Here is a 20333-nt window from a genome sequence, read left to right as displayed (position 1 = left end):
GTCACGTAGCGCATGAACACCCGACATATGAATAATCACAATGTACGATAGTCACCGCAACATGGCGACTCTCCAAGACCTGGTCCCATTTGCCTGAGTTTGCGCCTTTGCCATGCGAAACAGCGCTCAATCGCTGCACACTTAAAAGGAAGAGATCCACACACCGACCAAAATGGTTTAAAAATATATTTGTTATTATTTGTTATTTGCTACGACCTGGGCCGATCCCGAAGGTGGTACAATGTTACACAGCATCTTCGTAGCTTCTGGTACGAGGATAAGAACTGGGTAATGTGGGCCGGTCCCGAAGACCACGCGGCCTGCACGCTCCCGTTCGTCAAGCACAGAAATGATGAAAACTGGCACACGTGCTCTCGCTCGTGCTATGTCAGGGCAACTGCATGGACCTGATTTTTTGTGCCGGACACGGTCTGGGCCCGCTGTTTGAAGCCCAAGCCCAGGTATGGCCCCATTACTGCATGACTGGGTTCGGTCAGCCCCGCCACATGCGATAAAGATGTCGTACCTTAGGTGGTATATCGAAAGACATTATAATATAGGTTTAGTGGCAATTAGACGTTGCAGAAATGTTGTTCAACAGAGCAGTTGTACAGCTAGCATGAAAAAGCTAAAAAAAAAGCATGGGCTGGGTTGGAAATTACTGGCAAAGCATTTTGTTTTTAAGGATCTTGCGTACACTTTGTTGAAAGCACTGAAGTATAGTATACACATCTGGGAAGCGGCTTTTGACAAATAACTAGCTCTTGAAGCAAAAAAAAAAAAAAAAAAGAAAAACGCAGAAAAATAATAAAAAGAGAAAAAGAAAACTTTATTAGCTGTGCAGCAATTAGGTGTTCAGTTGGAACTTCAAACATGCATATTCCAACTTCGACACGAAAATAATAACGGAGGCAATGGTCGTGCACACTCAAGTGCAAGTGACGTTTTGTTCCAGCGAGGACACTGGATGCTTAGGAAAGAGGTGCTTCGGCTCCTCATAAATTTCTTCGTGATACCAGGGTCCTTCTGAGCACGAAACTCCCCCGCAAGTTTCATATAAGGACAAAAGATAGCCCCGGAGGCGCTGGCGTAAGTAGAAGGGGAACAATCTGCCGCGCCAGATGGCCGGGCTGCGCGATCATGCAAGTCTTTCACGAGGAAAGGCGCCTCTCCCACATTCATTTCAGCATGTTTGCAGACGGGACATGCAAGGGGAACTTCTGGCAAAATAGTTTAACGTACGATGCATTTGCGCTTAAGAGGAAGCTTTACCTATTCAAATACATGTAAGACGCAGAGACGCTTTTCAGAGATAACCACTAGGCCGATCCTAATTAAATTTATGGCATTCGAGTGAGAAAGGTAACTTCTACTGACAACTAAAGCGAAATTTTGATTTAAGGTCTGTATTAAAAAAAAAGACGCATTCACAAATTTGTAACACCGAAAAAAGAAATGGACGCACGAAGTATACAAGTTCGTAGCTCGGCACCAGGAACAGATATCCCAGTTTTGTAAACTGCTATGCGTTAGAGCACCCAAATTGGACAAATTGGATGTATCAATTTTTATCCTACGTGAATTTGTTACATTGTTGACAGGGGTCTTGCACAAGTTCTACTCACATATTAGTGGGCCATTGGAGAGCCAAGTATTATACATCAATTTTGTCCGCTTTGGATGTACTAGTTGATGCAATTAACAAAATTGTGATATCGTTTTGCATTACTGAGTTACGGTTGTAAACTTGATAGCTTCGTTTTCTGAAAATTTGCAATTTTCAACAATTTTATTAAAACATTGACAGCCTAAATAAAACAAAATTCGCTAGCAACAGTCACTAGATTCTAACTTTTTCTTTTAAATGCAACAAACCTCATCGAATTTGGTGCAGTGCTTGCCGAGAAAAAGGATCGCTCCTTTTCCATGTATTTAGATAGCAGCCCTCGAGCTAAAGCTTCCTCTTAAATTATAAACGGTTGCGTTGTACGATTGACGTAGCCCGCCCCTCCCCCCTAGTAGGCTTCCTCGCACCTACTCTTTCGGTCGCGTGTCTCCACTTTGTCTTTTTAGTTAGATAAGTTGGTTGTATTCGGTTAGCTAGTTCAGTAAGTTAGTTATTAGGGGATTAGTTAGTATAGGTAGTAAAGTAATTTGCTTGTTTATTAGAGTTAGGTATGTTATTAGGGAATAATTGTTAGTTTAGTTAGAAAACTTAGTTAATTAGATGGTTAGCTTTGTTAGTTTGATTAGTTAATTAGTTTTGTTAGCTTTGTTAGTTACCTTATTCATTTAGTTTAGTTATTTAATCACTTAGTTATGTATTTAGCTTATTAGTTAAATTTGTTACTGTGGTTTTGTTACGTTAGGTATTATTGAGTTTAGTTAGCTGTTTCCCTTAGCTCAGATATTAGTTATGAATTAGTTTAATTATTTACTAAGTTTAGGTAGTTATAGTAGCTATTAGATTAGTTAGTAAGTTGGGTTGGTTTAGTTGGTTATTTTGATAATTAGTTTAGTAAGTCAGGTAAGTTAGTTATTTAGAGTTATATTTGGTTAGATAGGTAAGTTATTGTTTAGTAAGGTTAGTGAAGTTAGTTGTTAGCGAGTTTGGTTAGGTAATTATTTGTTAATAGTTGAATTGTATGTTAGGTTAGTTAGGTATTAGTTGATTAACATAGTTAGTTCATTAGTTAGCTTAGTTGGTTAGTTGAATAATTAGTGAATTAGTTCAGTTAGCTTTGTTAATTAGAATATTTAGATTCGTTATTAGTCAAGTTCGGTATAAATGAGTTTAGTTAACTAACTAGCAAGTTTAGCTAGCTCAGGTCGTTATTACCTACGAAAGATGTTTAGTTAATTAGTAAGGTTAGTTAGGTACCCTTATAACTTGACCGACACACAGGCACACAGCAAACGTTGGGCATTGTCGCTATCACGAAGCGTGCTGTCACTACATGGAGAGAGATGAACAGTGCAAAAACTTGAACACGAGCTGCTAAAAGAAGCAACGCAGGCCGTTTACGCGTAATTACATAAAAGTGAGACGTGATATTGCTTTGTAGCCGGTTTCTAACAATGGAGTAGTTCCAAGCGTACCTTTTAAATCATGAATTAGGCCGCTGTTACAAATGCAAGTGAACCTGGAAATGAAACAAGGCGTTGTAGTTGTTTTGAAATTGTTCGCGTTTAAATTTTTGAACGCTGTACAGAAACAGGGCGGCGGTTTGTACGTTGTGCCGATAATATTCACACGCCCATAATGGCAGTCGACCCTTGCGCAAAAGCGGGCGTACACACAATGCCTGTGGCGTTCGTCGGGCGTCTACTCCGATGCCCGATGATGGTTTAATTCACAGCCCCTTTGAAACGGGGCGGTGTGAAATAGTCACCTGGCCTGCTAGATTTAATCAGGTATGCTATGCATATTGTTACGTGTGGAATGACACACACGAAAGAGGCTATTTACACTATATTTACACTGGAACCAAAACAGCCAGGCCGACACTTGCACGCGCCAAAAGCTCAGACGCACTTCATCGTCTTTCTCGCAGCGACTCGTGTCTTGAGCATCTCTCGACGATATCGTAATGCTACCCCCCCCCCCCCCCCCCCCCCCCCCCCAGCGGCAAAAGCGCCGTCACGGTGCTGTTAAATATCCAAGGCGCTTGGAGAGTTGGAGGGTTTGAGTCGGGCGACGTTAACAATATTACTGGTTGTCGCAGCGGAGCACGTAGTGGGCGTGGCTAGAACGAGTTCATAGGTGACATCGGTCACTTGGCGGAGCACGCGATATAGGCCTGTTTAACAGGAGAGCAGTTTTTCACGAAGGCCAACTTCACGCGATGAGCACGAGGTCGCGGGATCGAATCCCGGCCACGGCGGCCGCATTTCGATGGGGCAAAATGCGACAACACCCGTGTACTTAGATTTAGGTGCACGTTAAAGAACCCCAGGTGGTCCAAATTTCCGGAGTCCCCCACTACGGCGTGCCTCATAATCAGATCGTGGTTTTGGCACGTAAAAACCCATAATTAATTTAATTAACTTTACGCGATGGTGACCAAACCAACACGAGGGTGCCGGGCGCAAAATGCACGTCACGGTGACGGAGGTCGTAGCGTTGCTTCTGTTTGTCTTGGGACACTTCCAGACGACCACGCGAAAGTTGGCGAGCATGGTCAGCACGGGCGATTGCGTCACGGTCATAATCGCTAGTTGAAGCTGTGGTGGACGGAAGCACAGTGTCTAGTGGGAGCGTCGGTTCTCGGCCATACAAGAGGTAAAACGGGGAAAAGCCAGCAGTTTCGAGACGGGAGGAGTTGTACGCAAAGGTAATGTAAGGTAGAGCCAGGTCCCAGTCACGGTTGTTGGCTGAAACGTATTTCGATAGCATGTCTGTAAGGGTGCGGTTCAAACGCTCAGTAAGGCCGTTCGTTTGTGGGTGGTAGGAGGTGGTAATTTTATGCTGTATTGAGCAGGCACGCATGATGTCGTCAATGACATTGGACAAAAACGTATGGCCACGGTCGGTGAGCATTTGACGCGGAGCACCATGCATCAAAATGATATCGTGTAGGAGGAAGTCCGCAACATCAGTAGCGCAAGTGGTCGGAAGAGCGCGTGTTACGGCGTAGCGGGTCGCGTAGTCCGCAGTGCAGTGACGGCAACCCACTTGTTTACTGATGTAAATTCCGGAAATGGGCCGAGAAGGTCTAAGCCTACACGATGTAAGGGCTCGGCAGGGATGTCGAGCGGCTGCAGGTACCCATCTGGGATCTGGGAAGGCTTCTTGCGTCATTGGCAAAGTTCACAAGCGGCAACGTAACGCCGGACGGAACGGGCAAGGTCCGGCCAGAAAAAACGGCGACGTGCTCGGTCATATGTTCGAGATACGCCGAGGTGTCCTGCCGTCGGTGCGTCGTGAAGCTCTTCTAGAACGGTTTAGCGGAGGTGTTTAGGTACTACAAGTAGGAACTCAGAGCAGTCCGGATGAAGATTACGACGGTATAGAGTACCGTCGCGGAGGACGAAGAGGCAGAGAGTAGCATCGGCCGGAGAGTGTTCAAAACGGTAGATGAGTGCTCTGAGGCATCATGACGTTGCTCGTCGGTGAAATGAAGGAGCTGTGATACTTAGAAAACGCAAGCAGCACTGGCAATATTGGAGGAGTCAGAGTCGTCAACAGGGTAACGCGACAAGCTGTCAGCGTCTTGGTGCAGGCGGCCAGACTTGTACACCATGGAATATGAAAATTCTTGTAGCCTCAAAGCCCATCGACCAAGCCGGCCTGTAGGATCTTTTAGCGATGAGAGCCAGCAGAGGGCATGATGGTCAGTGACTACGGAGAAAGGACGACCGTAAAGGTAAGGACGGAACTTCGCAACTGCCGAGACAACCGCAAGGTATTCCCTTTCCGTAATGGAATAGTTGCGCTCTGATGGTGATAGGAGGCAGCTTACATAAGCAATAACGCGATCTTGGCCACGCTGACGATGGGCTAAGACGGCACCTACGCCATGACCGCTGGCATCTGTACACAATTCTGTAGGGGCATCAGGGTCGAAGTGGGTGAGAATGGGTGGTGAGGTGAGAAGAATGACGAGACGAGAGAAGGCGGTGGCTTCTGAAGTACCCAATGAAAATTGTATGCCTTTCTTCAACAGATTAGTGAGGGGTCTAGCAATTGCCGCAAAATCTTGAACAAAACGACGAAAGTACGAGCATAGCCCAACAAAACTACGAACGTCTGTGGCTGTCTTCGGAACCGGAAAGTCTCGGACAGCGCGAGTTTTGTCGGGATCAGGCTGCACTCCAGAAGCGTCGACGAGATGACCCAGAACAGTAATTTGGTGGTGGCCAAAACGACATTTGGACGAGTTGAGTTGCAGCTTCGCCTTACGAAGTACATTAAGTATAGTTGTTAGACGCTCAAGGTGAGTGTCGAACGTTGGCGAGAAGACGATGACGTCGTCGAGGTAACAGAGACACGTGGACCATTTAAAACCTTGCAGCAAGGAGTCCATCATACGCTCAAAGGTGGCAGGCAGGGGCATTGCATAATACACACGGCATTACTTTAAATTGGTATAGGCCATCAGGTGTTATGAATGCGGTTTTTTTCTCTGTCCATATCGTCAACAGCAATCTGCCAGCATCCAGAGCGAAGATCAATAGAAGAGAAATAGCTGGAACCATGAAGACAGTCAAGGGCGTCGTCGATACGTGGGAGCAGGTAAAAGTCCTTAGTAATTTTGTTCAAATGACGGTAGTCTACACAGAAGCACCACGTGCCGTCCTGTTTCTTAACCAACGCCAGAGGTGACGCCCAGGGACTCGAAGAAGGCTCAATGATGTCTTTATTTAGCATTTTGTTCACTTCATTTTGAATTACTCGGCGTTCTGACGCAGAAACTCGATATGGTCGTCGGTGAATAGGCGTAGCATCGTCAGTAGGAATCCGATGCTTGACCGCGAGCGTCTGGCCTAAAGGGCGAACGTCGAAGTCGAAAATATCTCGATAGGACGATAACACTTGGCAAAGGTTTTCAGCCTGCGTAGAGGACAGGTCCGCCGCAACCATTTTCTTTATGTTGGGATCGGCGTTCGAGGCTGGCGCGAGGGGCCCGCCAAGCTCGGAAGAACCATCGGTTGATAAAGCTGCCACTTGACGGTTGCCGAGACAATCGACGTTGGCAAGGCATATACCTTGCGGGAGAATTTGTTTGCCAAACCAAAGTTAAAGATAGGGATGCGAGTGCAGTTATCAGTAATAGTAAGAATACTGTGAGGCACGGTGACGTCATACTGCAGTGGAATGTCGGGCAGAGGAGTGAAGAGGTACTCGCCATCAGGAACAGGTGGGGAAGACAACAGTTCTATATAGGCTATTGACTTTGGTGGCAGGCGAATAAAGCCGGTGGAGCGTAAGCGGCACTGGGGTGCATCAGGAGGTTCTGCGAGAATCAGCAACGCAAGGCGAAGGGTACTGGCAGAGCAGTCAATAAGAGCAGAATGCGCAGAGAGAAAATCGAGGCCGAGAATTAGGTCGTGGGGGCAATGAGCAAGCACGGTGAAGAGGACAGGAGTGTGGCGGCCGGCGATGCTGACACGTGCCGTACACATGCCGACGATACGGACAGTACCTCCATCAGCAACGCGGATGACACGTGCCGACGCTGGGGTGAGGAGCTTTCTGAGTCGTCGTTGGAAGGCAGCACTCATAATAGAAATATGGGCTCCTGTATCGATCAGCGCAGTGACAGGATATCCATCAACGTCAACGTCAAGAAGGTTTTGATTCGTAGGCAACGTGAGCAGAGGATTTGAGGGCAGGGTCGACAACGCAGCTTCACCTCCAGAAGCTGCAGTGCCTACTTTTCCGGCTGGATCCGAGGGGTGATAGGCGGCGAAGAGAAGCGGTGGGGTTGGGACGAACGAGACTGATGGCGTCGAGGTGAGGGTGAGCGGTTGTAGTGAAGGTTCGGAGCTGGGGCATCAGCGGCAGTGGGTTCATGGCGGGTGGCATAGGGAACAGTAGGTCCAAACGTGCGGGAATAAGCGCCGGTATATGGCCGAGGAGGCAGTGGCCATCGGTTGCGGCAGTGACGAGCGACGTGGCCGATGCGACAGCAGTGGAAGCAGATCCGCTTGTCATCAGGGGTACGCCATTCGGCCGGGTTGCGGTATGTAGCAGAAGAGGACTGCCGGGGACGAGGAGCGCCGCTAGAGAACTGGGGAACGCTGGGTTGAGTCGTTGAACACACGGAGTTCAGACCCATGTTCTCAAATTCCTGTCGGACGATGGCCTGAATCATCACAATCGTGGTTGCAGGAGGTGCGGGAGGCGTCGCGGAGAAGGCTGGCGAACTGGCGGCCTCGAACTCGCGCCGAACAATACGGGTTACGTCGTCACAGGCGGTGATCTGACACGGTCGACCTTCACATGTCGACGTAGCAGCAGTGTTGGGTAGCCGCGTGATGTGGTGTGTGATACGGCGGCTCTTAGCCTGTTCAAGGCGACGGCATTCTTTTATGGTGGCGTCGATTGTCGTGTGTGTGTGAGTGATTTTAAAAGGAAGAGAAGAGAAAAGTACAGCGCCGTAACTGCCTCTCGGGGGAGGGCACCTCAACAGCGCTGTACAGGGAAGGGGGTGAGGGACATATAGTGACAGGCTAGTGAGAAAGTGGGGGAGAGGGGAGAAGAGAAAAAAAAAACGAGCAGCAAGGCCAGGAGGTGAAGGCGGCTCGACTCACAGCCGAGAGCGCAGGTTGGCATCCTCCAATCGATTGTCGAGACGTTGCCGAAAACAAGCAAATTGAAAGCGTCGTCGGCGATGCCCTTTATCAGATGGGCCACTTTATTTGCTTCAGACATAGTGTCGTCAGCTTTGCGGCAAAGAGCCAAGACGTCTAGGATGTATGAAACGTGTGGCTCTGTAGATGTCTGAACCCAAGATGCAAGAGCCTTTCTCGAGGCAACCTTGCGCCCAATGGGGTCGCCGAACAGTTCCCGTAGCTTTTCTTTGAAACTGTCCCAACTGGTTATCTCGTCGTCATGCGTTTGGTGCCACACGCGTGGGGTGCCGCCAAGATAAAAGATGATATTGGCGAGCATAATCGTTGGGTCCCACCTGTTATTAGCACTGGCGTGTTCATGAAGTTTGATCCATTCATCAACGTCCTGTCCCTCCAGGCCAGAGAACACACCAAGGTCGCGATGTTGGGCAACCATGACGACTGGAACAGTCGGACGAGCTGAAGCCGTTTCAAATGCGGTCTCGTCACCGGGAGGCATGGTGACAAGCTCGGTGTACCGACCACTTCGGAGTTTCGTGGCGAGGACGGGGATCGCAATCCTCCACCAGAATGTTGCGTGTGGAAAGACACACACGAAAGAGGCTATTTATACTATATTTACACTGGAACCAAAACAGCCAGGACGACACTTGCTCGCGCCAAAAACCCAGACACACTTCATCGTCTTTCTCGCGGCGGCTCGTCTCTTGAGCATCTCTTGATGATATCGTAATAATATGCTTTATCTAACATCTTTGTATACATCTCCTTAATCCCCCCCTCATAATCTACCTTGTACCACTACGTGTGACTGTGAGAAATCCGGTCGTATGACTCTCTTTTCTGCTTTTCTTCCATCAATACTCTAAACGTCTCTTGGTTATCTCGACTGCTGAATGCTTCTATACACACTAAATACAAGCCCTTCTGGGGAGTGTACGCTATCCACGGTGATCACTGGGTGAATCCCTTCGCATTCCATTAGCATGTGCAGAGTGGTCTCCGGATTTTTGCTGCAGCTTATACATGCCTCATCTGGTTGCGAATATTTGCTCCGGGATGTGTTTATCCTTAGGCAACCGGCTCGAGCCTCAAATAGCAAGGCACTGCACCTTGTGTTATTGTACAGATTGTCGCTTCTAATTTCTTACTTCTCATTCTTGTAAATCTTCATGGTCCTTTTTGTTTCCATTCTTTGCATCCAATTCACTGTCTCTGTTTCTCTCACTTTCTTTTTGATGACTCCTGGCTGTATATTTACACTTTCAATTACCCTGTACTTGGTTGCCAACTTGCGCTGGTTGAGCTATATGAAGCGCTCCCATAGCGTTACGCGGGAGTTTCGTGACCAAATAAAACGTGTTGAAGGATCCTGGGGATACTAGCCGTGTGGGTCGACGGGGGGATTGGATAGTGGGCAACCTGCGGCGCTCCGTGTCAAGTTCCTAGTGTTACATGATGATGCTACTATAAGACGGACTGTGACGGGCTTCAGACCGTACCACCTTTGATAGGTAACATCCGGGCGGAGAAGTTGGCCGCAACTTTTGCAGGGCTAGGTCCACCTTGAGAAAGCAACACTCCTCCGTCTCCTGTGCAGTATGACCAAGCTATCGCAACATATTCAAGCTATCACAGCTAAAAGCATGTTCTCTTTCCTTTGAAATTAAATACTAACATAATACATCGTGACACGCGCGTGAGCGGGAAATGAGCTGTCATACCGTCCCTGCCACACTCACAGCTAAGCACTTCTTTTGTATAGATTTAAGGCCCACGAAGAACATTTCGAACACGGGTATCGTGGAAGCCATCGATGTGTAATGCCGTGGCTATTAAGCAATCTACTATGTGGTGCAATAAATAAAAAGCGGAATAGAACAATTGCAATAAAAATAGTCGTATCGAAAGCGGTAACAGTCAAATCGTGTCAGGAGCGGCTTTTAGTATTTTTCCCCCTTTCCAGGGAAGAAAGTTTTTTTTTAGAAACAAAATCGAACGAGAACTTCAATCGCTTTTATTTTGTTTGCTATGATAATTAGGAGCCATTTTTGTTCAACTTGTCAATTTAGCTTCGCACAGAATGCCTTGGATCAAGGCAGAACGCCCTCGTGTGCTCGAAAACCCGACCGAGGCCAATCAGTGAACGGGCCCGTGCCGCGATTTCAAGCCCGAGCCCGGCCCGCTAGAATGCTTTACCCAGCCTTTTAAAGCCGGGCCGGACTTTCGGGTAGCCTCGGGCCCGTGAAGTGCTCATGCTTTGCGACATGACACGCGCGCACGTCGTCTCAAAGGGTTAGTTGGCGTTGGCACTAGTGAAGTATGCGTGGTATCGTGGCCTAATGGTTAGAGCACCGGGATATCTGTGCTGGGGGCGGCAGAGGTTCGATGCCACCACCGGATACTTGAATTTTCTTTTTATTGAAGAGGTGAGACAGGAACCTACCTACCTAGGCGCCTGGGATCATAGAGTTTCCTACAGTGATTACTAGAGGGAACCGTGGCGCTATGGGCACCCTGCACTGTTCAGAGGGCGCTATACGACGTTTTCATTTTTCACCCCAGCGTCACCGACACCGGCCGCTAGAGACGTGATGAAAATGATACGCCATTTCAAACGATAGCGGTCATTTCGTCGCTCGTCTGAGTGTTATGCCCTGCGCACGCGCACTTTCAACGTTTTCACAACTCGGACATTCTCGCCCCGTGATAAGCGGTCGATAGTGTCACGGCGAATGTATGCAGCGTCCCTCCAGTTTTGCTTCCACCACTCGTTAGGCTGTGTATTCTGGCGCTGCTGTCTACTCTGCAAAGCTTTAGCGCAGGCTGTCTATACGGCAGCTGCAAGCAGGGCAGTTCGGCCAGCACGGGAATGATGCATGGATTCGCCTAAACCTTCTTGCTTTAAAACGACTTCGTGATGTTGCAGTGTGACCATTTTCAAGAAAGTACTGCGTTAGAAGTAATTAAATCAGCACAATTAAAAGTGTCCGACGCCAGGATTAGAACACAGGTACTCTAGCACAGAAGAAAGCCTGATGTTGAAACCATTACGCCACGGACGCCACGGACGCAATTAGCAGTGATTATGCGTACTTGCAGAACCTTATTACTTTCTGCATTAAAAAAAAGTATACATTGCTTTGAAATTTAGGCCAATTGAGGCCCTGATAAAGCGTAATAAACGAAGCCACAAGAACGTCTGAAGCCCCAAGCACGAAGATCAGACGAATCCATGCCATCATTCCCATGGTGGCTGAGTGATCCCAGCGCCAGAGTTCTCTCTGGCGTAGGAAACTCTATGCCTGGGATGAGCCAGGCACTTCGCATTAAATGTATGACGACACACGCGGAAGTGGAAGGGACGTTGTGATTTTATATTCCTTGGCGCGAATGATGAAATTCCTCTAAAGGTATGGCATTTCGACCGTGACGTGAACACTTTTTTTCTGTATTTTTTAATTAAACGTGTGTGCAGGAGAGTTTCGCATCATGGAATGTGCCCGCTGCGCCTTCTGTCTTACGCAAACAGTGTTGATAAAAAAATGGCCGCTTAAAGGTGTTACTCTTCTTTGAGCTTGTAGCTTTTCTTTTTTCAGGTTACGCGCCAGCGTGTCTTTAAACTTGCTCATGTACGTTTATATGCGAGGGAATAGGATGGAGTTGAATGACAGAGCCCTGATACGTCTTAAAAGCCAGTTCATATTTATTCGCCTAGAACGAATAAAAACGCACATTTGGCTGTTTTAAGAACCGAAATTAATCTCTAAGTGAATTCTTACTTTAATTGGCAAAATTTTGATTAAACAATTTCGAACATTTTTGCTCCATAAGTTTCTTTTTTCATTGTCTCCAACAACATGCACCTGCGCATGTTCTTTCACAAACAAATAATCGTTTGTGTGTTTGTGTTTTCTTTTGCGCCATGCGTTTTAACATAAACGCCAGTTGATAGTTCGGCCATAACTTGTTGACTCTCTTTCGTTTGTGCTTGTCCGAGTTGTCCCCTCACGCTAGCGCAAGAAAAGTTGGGTTCTGAACAAATTCTACAGCGAAAGAGACGGGTAATCAGATTGTGCATGCGACGCGAATGGTAAAAAAAAAAAGAACTGCTGTTTTGCGTGTCAAAACCAGCATATGATTATGAGGCTTGCCGTAGTGATGGAGGACTCCGGATTAACTTTGACCACCTGGGGTTCTTTAACGTGCACTCAATGCACCCCACACGATCGCTTTTTTAAAATTATTATTATTATTATTTGTGCATTTCGCCCCCAACCCGTCGCGGTGGCTTGGCGGCTATGACGTACAACACCATTCGCGTCACCCGCCATGGTGGCTTAGAGGCTATGGCATTGCGCTGTTAAGCACGAGGTCGCGGGATCAAATCCCGGCTGCGGCGGCCGCTTTTCGATGGGACCGAAATGCAAAAAACGCCTGTGTCCCGTGCCATTAGGGGCATGCTAAAGATCTCCAAGTTAATCCGGAGTCCCTCATAATCAAATGTTGGTCGTGGCACGTAAAGCCCCATAATTCTATCTTCTATTTCGCCCCCGTCGAAATGCGGCCACTGCGGCCGGGATTTGATCCCGCGACGTCGTGCTTAGCAGCGCAACGCCATAGCCTCTAAGCCATCATGGCGGGTGACGCGAATGGTGTTGTACATTCTACAATCTAGGCAAGCACTAGGGCTTATTCTGAAATGTACCGTGAGACATGCATAAATAGCGGACGGACTTGAACGGTGAGTTTAGATCCGACGACCGTGCTCGCCCCTATATCCCTGCAACTGGTGCGATGCTTGTCTTTCTGGGCACACGTTCGTCAAATAAAGAGTTATTAACTCACACATTTGGCCGTTCTCCACCTTACTGCTATTAGGATGTGATGACTGTGACATCTCGACAGCTGCGCGTGCGTTCGTCACGCGGCGACCTTGCACACTCACATTCATCACAGTGACGTTTCTATATCTCGTATCTCTTACGAGCGTGCGCTTTCGTTCATGCTGGGATGCGCTCCCGTACGCTCAACGCATCTCGAGTTTTTGGTTAGATATACATACAAAGTGGATGAAGTCGGCGTGTGGTGCTATAAAGTAATACGAAATTGGTGGTGGAATGGAGCCGATGTCTTTTAGCACGGCAGTCCCATGCTATAACCATTAGGACACCATTGCACGCATGCTTCTCGTGCCAAAGTCTCTCTATGAAACGTCTGGCACGCGCCATTTTCTCGTATTCCTCCCTCGTCAGAGCTAGCGCTTTGAGACACTGCGTTAGACTGCAATACCCTCGGGATCGTCCCATATCTTTCGTCAGAGGAACGTGATACCTCCAAAGTGCGTTGTCGTCGGGAGATAAATTGGTCACTGAGCTCTGAGTGCGTAAAGCAAATGAAGATGCTGTTAAACGGTTTGTTTCCTACTTCATCTTCAAACTCAGAAATTCAGACATCGCTCTTCGCTTAGCTTATGAATAATATACAGCTGAAGTCAAAGGTGCACGGACCGCAGCCTGGTATTCGAATTTCCAGACTGTCATGGTCACAAACTACTCGTAAATTCGATGTTTTCTCAGATCCTGTGGTCCATAAAATTTTGGCGCCGACTATATGCACTCGAAGCGGCACAGAACAAAAGCCGAAAAAAAGAAGAACTACGCTCAACACATGCTAAAAAAAAAAAAAAGATGGACTCACGCATGCATGTGCACAAACAAAAACTCTTGACTGAAGCTTAGTATAGCTCTCGGTTTCGGTCAGAGACTGACGCACTATTCCAAATGTGTAAAGCCATGCCGCACTCCTCTACCAAACTGACGGGTAGTGAGGCACGTGCAGGAAACTGTCGTTTTACCAATGCCTTCCCCAAGGTAGATGCGTCGGTTATAAATAATTTAACCTCGCTCTTGTTCTTTTCCCGTCGCCCTCCCTTCTTTTCGTCCCTCTGACTTTGCCTAGGAAAGGAGGCCTCTGCGTGCAGACGGGTTATACTGCCGTTGCAATCACGCGAGTCGTCGAGCTCCACCCTCTTTCGGGTGGGAGCGGCGCGTGCGCACTGGACGCTGGGCGTACGCGCGGAATCGCGTTCCGGGAAGCGACGGCAAGAGGGTTACGGCCCCGAGACCCGCTCATTTCCTCCTTGACCAATTCTCCGCACTCTCACTCCCCCCGAGTGCGTCGCTTTCTCGGAACACGACACGCCGCTAAAGCTTTCCCGAAGGGCACCGCGCGACGACCACAGGTGAACAGCGCGCCATCGAGCCACCATGCCGCTGATCGACAGGAGGCGCCAGAGCTCTCTGGAGCAGAAGCGCTCCTCGGCTTGTTGCCGAACACCAGGAGGGCAGATCTAGCTGCCCTTTGCGTCTCCTCAATTGTCTTCTGTTGCTGTTCCTTATCTGAGAGTAAGCAAGAACCTTGAAAGGCAGTTCGGGGGAAAAAGATTACGACAAATACAACAGAAGCTATTGCTAACCAGCGGAAGACAGATTCGACTCCACATTGCAAGGTAAGCTGAAATGAACTTCTTTGCCTGTGTCGTATGACAGAAAACCAAAAGGTGACCAGCCACAGCACCGAGTGCAAGATCCAGCGCGTTCGCTTGGTTTTGTTCTCGTGGCTGCATTCCGTGGAATCACAAATTTCAGATGAATCAGCGCAATGATGTTTCGTTCTTAAATGAATGTTGCCATTGGCTGGCCACCTTCACCACTAATATGTCAAGCATGAGGGTTGGTCGGAATTTTCTATTACGAACAATTCTAGCGTTAGAGCTTTTTGAGAACATGCACCATGAAGGGCTGGAGCAATCCTAATTGGCCTTTATTTTCAGCTCGGGAAAATTGTCCCTTGGATATTCCTTCCTTGTGAAATCCACCTCACAAACCACGTGTCATGGTTACTTGTAGACGATTTTATATAGTTCCTAGATAATCGGCATGTTATTCAGTTTTGTAAGTTCTCTGATATTCATCAGCCCGACTTCTACGTTAGCGTTGAACGCTGACAAGAAATGGAGGACGAAACGACATTGTCAAATCCAAAGCTAAAAATAAAAATAAAAGGCCTCCATTATCTTTTTACTAATTTGTGGTACCCTCTTTGAATTCGTATCATGTAACTCAAACGCAATGGAGAGGAGGAGGCACCACTTCTATCGTATGGGAAAGTTGCAGCTTTACGTCAAGCAGCGACGAACGGCTCCTTACCGTGAGCTTCGCCCTCGTTAGGGTCGCTTGTGAGTCAGATGCTCACGTTCAGGCTCAAAGATATTTAAGGCCGCCCTGCAGAGGCGACCTAAATTACAAACGATGCCTCGAATTCACAGTTGTAGGTGGTGCAAGTGCCAGTGATTTTTGAAGTTGCGTAGATCCTAGTATTATCTCCTTTAGTAGAGAGAGAGAACAAAAAAGAAAAGGTAAGGCAGGCAGGTTAACCAGGTTGAACCTGGTTTACTACCCTACACTGGCGGAAGGGAAATCAGGCAAACAATGAAAGGGAGAAGCAAATGAAGCACAAGTGATGCGCGCGCACGCACACAACAACGTTCACCGCGCAATCAAAGACGGTCGCACAGCCATAGATCGCATTCGAAAAGGGCAGCACTGCTCTAGTGGCCCGAAGCGCGGATACTCGTAACGAAATGTGCCTATCGCGAGTTGAATAGACGCGGCCTGACTGGATCGGCATTGCAGATATAGTAGTGTTGAAATGCACGGGAAGAGGACACTGTTCGGCAACACGGGAAGGGGAGGGAAATTTCAGGTGACTGATAAATTATAACAATTATTTGCTGATAAAATTGAAGTGTTCGGCTTTCGCAAGAACGGCGTGGTGAACGTTTTATCAATTCGGTTGTGTGCGGTAAGCACATACTGTAATTAGGCTTCACCGATTTCAAAGAACAAACAAAACAGGACGTTAACAGCAAGACAAAGAGAATGAGGGAGAATGTGGGAAGTTTTGTGCTGGAGAAGTTTACTTCTGTAATTTCATTCATTTTGCGAATCAAGAGTATAGTAATTGCTAGGATAGTTGACACGACATCATTAATGAGACAGCATTAAGGTAAGAAAAAAAGAGGGAAAAGAATAAGTAAGGACACAATGACAAACAGTTGTGACGCCGTCTCTTGTCGATTTCGAACAATTCGGTGTAAAGATGGCATGTATGCCTTCTTTTTTGGGTTTGATGTGCCCGCCCTTCTCGTTACACTGTCCTCATCAGACCCTCTCCACACCCGACTACCTTATCGTACTGAGCCCTCAGCCATAAGACGAAGAAACCCACCGTGATTCCTTAGTGGCTATGGTGTTGGGCTGCTAAGCACGAGGTCGCGGGATCGAATGCCGGCCACGGCGGCCGCATTGCCGCCTCGCAGTGCGAAGAAAAACAATTTGACCCACCACCACCACTGGGAATCTAACTCGTGCTATTGCCGCAACGAGCAGTTGAGGGCCGCACGTGCTAAAAACTCAGCTGACAGTGACAGTGACAAGAACTTTTATTGGTCCTGAGAAACTGGCCAGGGGGAGCCGACGGCTCCCTCAGGTCAAGTCGGTGGCTCCGCCCACGATGGCTACGGGAGGCGAAATCCCTCTGGACTGCCTGGAGTTGGGAAACTCAGCGGTCCCAAATTTTTTATTTATTGCATGAAAACACTGCCAACAAACGCAGAGCGAACGTCATGTATCCAGAAACACACACACTACCCACGCATTATACTGAATAGCTAAGAGAAAAATAAAATTCGGCAAAGAAACACAAACATCCATCTAGCTACGGAATTTGCTCAGGAACGGGTTCAAAGGTGGTAAGAAAGCCACATACTTGAGCCAGAGACACTTGTCGAACGAGTTTGCTCGGGGTGTCAGCGGACCATGTGCTTCCTCCATGTTATTATTATTATTATTATTATTATTATTATTATTATTATTATTATTATTATTATTATTATTATTATTAGTGACATTATAGATCGTGTCCAGAAAAAGTTTCTAAGCATATATAATCACCGCTTTGCAAACCTGGACATTGCACCCTGTACTAGCACTGTTGGATTGTCATTGCCTTCACTTCGCGACCGACGTAATCGCGCTGACCTTCTGTTTCTCTTTAAACTCCTTCACGGTAACCTCACGTGTCCCGAACTTCTCAGCTGTGTCATGTTCCGCATCCCACGCAAGATCACCAGAGAACATAGACCTTTCCATGTTCCTGCCTGTCATCACGAACACTCAACTGTCCACAGAATACAGAATCTTTATAACGCTTACTTTCATGAACTTGATATCTTTCATAACTCCTTGTCATCGTTCTTTTCCGAGCTTTGCCTGGTATTTTAATATCATGTATTGTTCAAGTGCCCTTCTCCTCCTTTTTCTTTTGTATTTACTTTGCGCTTTGTTGTCAGTACTCTCTTCTTTTCACAATTTTTATTTTTATTCATTTATTGTTTAATAATTTTTCCCTGAGTGTCTTTTTTTTTTGTTTGTAATGTATGCGTGCGCCAGCACTCAGACCTTAGGGTTGTTCCTGGGCACGTTAAAAAAGTTGTCGCAGTTTCATCTGAAAGGCGAAGCATCAATTGCGATAGCAAACTTGTAGAGAGCTATACGGAGTAATGATATTAGCTTTATCAGCTGCATAAACTTGGACATGCAGCAGCACCGGCAACACGCAGAACTGTTGTCGACGCCATCGGCGTTTAGCCCGCGTTAGCTCAAAATGCGTGCGGCGTTGGTGACTGTTGCCGGAGCCTCTGATATAAATAGGCACTGCGTGCCGCAGCTAAACGTCGCCTCCCTTCCCTCCCCCTCCCCCACGGCCTCTCGCGCGTCTGAAGAAGGCGCGTTTGCTCTACATATATGGTGATTGTAAAGGAGAAAAGAGACGCCTACTTCTGCAGCCCTTAAGCGAGCACGGCGCAGAACGCGCGTTTGTTCTCCGCCGTGCGTTCACTCCCCGTGAAAGACGCGCCCCTCGCGCCCTTTCACTCGCACATACAGCGTTCGGCGCGCGGCGACGATTTCATCTCCAAATGACGTCATACGGAACCTCACGGCGACGGCGACGGCGACGCCGACGGCAGAAATCTGCTTTTGAGTGTCCATATAATTGCTATCGCAATAATAAACATGATTGATTGATTGATTATTATTATTATTATTATTATTATTATTATTATTATTATTATTATTATTATTATTATTATTATTATTATTATTATTGTACGTTGTTCAACTGCCTTTCTCCTCATTTTCATTTTGTATTTATCTTGTGAATTGTTTTGTGCATACTCTTTTTTTCATAATTGTTTCATGTACGCTCTTCTTTCTCAATTCTTTTTATTCATTGTGTGTCTGTTTTTTTACTTATATTTCCTTGTAGTTTTTTGGTTTATTATCATGTATGCGTGCTCCAGCACTCAGAATTTGGGTTGTTCTTGGGCATGGTAAATAAATAAATAAATAAATAAATAAATAAATAAATAAATAAATAAATAAATAAATAAATGATTGATTGATTGATATTATAAAAAGTAATACATGTAAGTATTACATGTAGATCCTCATCACTCATGTAACAGTTGTGCTAAGGGGATCTTATAATAAACATAAGAAATAAATAGGCAATTAGCAAATTTACTGTAGTAAAAAGTAATAAAAAAAAAAGAAAAACAACATAGTATTCGTGGATACATAACGAATGCAGTCTCAGTAACACAACAATGCTACGGATGTTATTTTTAAACTAGAAGGAAGCGCGTACCATAAGACGTATCATAGGTGGAAAGGGACCCGCAGCCGGAGCTGCATGTGTGGCTATGGATTGCACTGCTGAGCTCGAGGTCGCGGGTTCATTCCCGGCCGCGGCGGCCGCATTCCGATAGGGGAGAAATACAAAAGGAGCACGTTAAGGAACCCCAGCTCGTTAAAATAATTCGGAGTCCCCCACTACCGCGCGCCTCATAATGGAGCCGTGGTTGCGGCACGTAAAACCCCAGAATTAAATTAATGTTTTAAAAGTAGAAATGCGAAGATTGAAGAAAAGTTTTCATTTCCCCGTAACACTTACTTTACGCACGCGTACAAGGACTTCTTGACCGGAGAGAGGCAAACACAGGTTTCGGTATTTTGGCACAAGGAAACGATGCGCATGTGCAGCGTTTAGAGGTATTCAGTTGACACTGGACAAATACTCTAGAGAGCAATTTTCAAGAAACCTGTGAATATTAAGTGCACGGGGTAGCGCTGGTAAGGAATAAGGAAGAGAGAGAAAGAGGACGTGAGGAGTAAAGCATGTGTTCTGGCGGACGGCCTACGGTCTGCTTCTCTCACAATGACGCCATGGCGCAAAACCCTGTAACGGCGAAAATGGAGGTGCGAAGCGAAACTTGTTCGTATGACATCAAGAAGAAATGGATGATGAACGTTTCTAACGTTTCATTCTGAACGTTTCATTCTCAAGGGCAAGCAGCAGCTAGGTCATGGCCTTCCATGACGAAGGCTAAATAAAACATACAAATATCTTATAAAATGCTTGGATATATAGTACACGTGGGCAGCGCAATACCTGCAGAGCGTAAATAAGTTATAAAACAAGAAATCTGTTTCATGCTTTAACTCTCGCAGAAATGGAGAGTTACATCGCTGACATCATGATGACGTTTTTTTAAGGATGGTGGTTATCGCAGAGGTCCAATGGGGACCACTAATACAGAAGCTATCGATAGGCACACCAAGGTATCTCAGCGGAGATTTATAGGCAATGAGGAATTGTTTAACTGACGTCGAATGAGCGAAATCAGCAAGAGGAGGTACCACATACGCGGCTGACGCACGCCCTATAAGGCATGCGTCAGCTGCGCATGTGGTACTTTCTCTCGGGAAGGAAAGATTGCAGCGCATAGTATCGCTACATGACAATGTTTTTGTCTCTTGGACTGCTCCAGCGTCAACTTCATGCTTCCAAAGGCATCTGGAACAACTGCAGCTGAAGTCTGATATTCTGCATTCCATGTACGTCAAGTA

This window comes from Dermacentor silvarum, chromosome 1, assembly GCF_013339745.2.
Source record: "Dermacentor silvarum isolate Dsil-2018 chromosome 1, BIME_Dsil_1.4, whole genome shotgun sequence".
NCBI lineage: Eukaryota > Metazoa > Arthropoda > Arachnida > Ixodida > Ixodidae > Dermacentor > Dermacentor silvarum.
This window is presented reverse-complemented; position numbering follows the sequence as displayed.